We start from the raw sequence: 2,815 nt of genomic DNA on the forward strand, positions 1-2,815 counted from the left end.
GGGGGGAGTTATGGGGGGGAAAAAAAGAGGAACAAATGTAATCTGAACAATAAAAATTTAATTAAAATAAATAAATAAATAAATAAATAAATAAATAAAAAGAGATAGATATTAAAAGAAATAGCAAGTTATCTTTATTTCCTGACTATATTATTTTCTTCCTGGAAAACCAACTGAAATATTATTGAAACTAATGAGAGATTAATGAAGTGGTTTAATGTAAGAAATACATAGACAAATCTTACATACTATCAATAAGTAGTTAGTAAGTGTAATGAAAAAAGGAGACTCCATTCATAATTGCAGTGATAACTACAGAATACCTGTGTATGACCAAAAATATATGATTTATATGAAGAAAAGTATATATTATTTCTAAAGAAAAAGAACTTAAGAAGTTGGAGATACCACATTTCATGATATAAAGATATTTGTTTTCCCTGAATTATTTTATGAATTTAAAACAGTTCTAATCAAAATCCCTATGGGATTATTTTTGGAACTTGAAAGATTGATTCTAAAGTTGTCTGGAAGAAGGTATGCATAAAGCCAAGAAATTTTGGATGGGCTCATAGCCACACAGAATAAAGACTACATTTCCCATTCTTTTCTGCAACCAGATGTGTTCATGTGACTAAGTTTTGACCAGTGTGTTTTGTTGATGCATCTAGAAAGCTTTTTTTTTTTTTAAATACTCACCCAAGGATATGTTTTTCATTGATTCTAGAGCAGTGGTTCTCAACCTTCTGGCCCTTTAAATACAGTTCCTCATGTTGTGACCCAATCATAAAATTATTTTCGTTGCTACTTCATAACTGTAATGTTGCTACTGTTATGAATCGTAATGTAAATATCTGATATGTAGGGTGGTCTTAGGCGACCCCTGTAAAAGGGTCGTTCGACTGCCAAAGGGGTCGCGACCCACAGGTTGAGAACCACTGTTATAGAGAGAGAAACATCGATTGGTTGCCTCAGGCATGCTCCCTGACCTGGGATCAAACCCATGACCCTTTGGTGCACAGGATGATGCTCTGACCACTGAGCAACACCAGCCAGGGCTAGAAACCTTTTTAAAGAAACAATTTATTTGCATCATTTCCCCTTATCTCACTCCTTTATCCATCCTGCTGCTTGGAACATGAAGTCTGAAGGTGAGGATGTGTAGGCTGGACTTTAAGGAAGAAGGTCACATTCTAGTAGTGACAGAAGCCTGGTTTCCAATACTCAATATTTGGTTTCATGAAGGAGAGAAACCACATCAGCTCCAGTTGCCTGCATCTGGACTTAAACATGAGGGAGAACAGAATTATCTTGTTTAAGCCACTGATATTTTAGGTTTTCTTCATTTATAGGTGAATCTAATCCTATTGTAATAACCTTTCATATTTTCCCCATTATATAATTATATAATTATATACAGACCTATTTAACACACATTTTATATAGGTTTTTATCACTGAGGGAGGAAAAACTGTCTTCAGCTTGTTTTCCTCAGCCTGTACAACCTTGTGAAATGTTATCCATGTCAATTAATATAGCTCTACTTCATTTTTTTTCAAATTATAAGAGAAAGTCTGTTTAGAAAGTTACAGAGGTAGTAGAAGTGAGCCAACTGGGCTGCTTAGGCTTCAGGAAACAAGTTACCGAAGCAAAAGAAGGGCCCTTGGAGTTTAGGGGAGAAAAGGCAAAGGTAACGCACCTGGTGGGGAGAGGAGGTAGGGATGGCGTGGGCGCACTCCAGACATTATTTCATTTTTTATTTTTTTTAAAAAAGGACCCAAATGTATTTCTCCATCCTCTCATTATTGGGCATTTGCTTTGTTTCCGATTTCTCTCTATTGACAATGAAGCAATAAACATATGTTCCTGTGCACTGGTGCTCTTGTTTCTAAGGGATAGACTCCTAGGAATAAGTTAGCTGGATGAAGGTGTATGTGTTTTAAATTTTAATAGAAGTTACTAGATTGCTTTCCAGAAAGCCTGCAACACTTACTTTTCCATCAGCAATGTATGAGAGCACCATTTCTCCATATCCCCACCAGCAATAGCTCCTTTTTATATTTCAACAGTCTAGTGGATGGAAAATGTAATCTCATGTTGCTTTTCCCGACTATTAATCAATATCTGGTAATGTAAGACTCCTATCTCTTCTTTTCATAGTTTTATGGCATTTATTCTTTCATATAACAAGATCACTTTATTCAATTCAGACAAACCCCTATGGGATTCTAAATGGAAGTATAATAAATTGATATATAAATTTTGAGAAAATTAAAATTTTGTATTAAGCCTTCTACCCAAGAACATGGTAAACTTTTTATTGGCTCAGTTCTTTTATGCCTTTTAATAAACTTTATAGTGTTTTATATAGCTTTTCCTATGCCTTTTTTGTTAAATTTATTCTTAAATATTCTGTAGTTTTTGAAGTTATTATAAATATTTTCCTATTTCCATTTCTAGGTATTTATTGGTAAAATAGAGAAACATTATGGATTTCTGTATACTTATCATATAACGAGATACCTTATCAAATTATCTTATTCATATACTCTTTTCTTTTTTTAATACTGGAACAGCTTGCATTTTCTTGTTAAATAACATCAGAAAAAAAGAAATAGTTTTAGCTATCTCTTTTTCATTTCCTTTTTTTGGCATTTTCTAGAACCTCCAAGACTATGACTAATAATAGCAGGCCAAATTTATTGGCTTTTAAATTTCTCTTCTTCAGTTGCTAGCATTCTTTCATTTCTAACATTGATTGGACCCCTTAATATCTTGCTTGAGGACAAGAATAATGTCTGATTATCCCAATACT

This window comes from Myotis brandtii, unplaced genomic scaffold (assembly GCF_000412655.1).
Source record: "Myotis brandtii unplaced genomic scaffold, ASM41265v1 scaffold333, whole genome shotgun sequence".
Taxonomy (NCBI): Eukaryota; Metazoa; Chordata; class Mammalia; order Chiroptera; family Vespertilionidae; genus Myotis; species Myotis brandtii.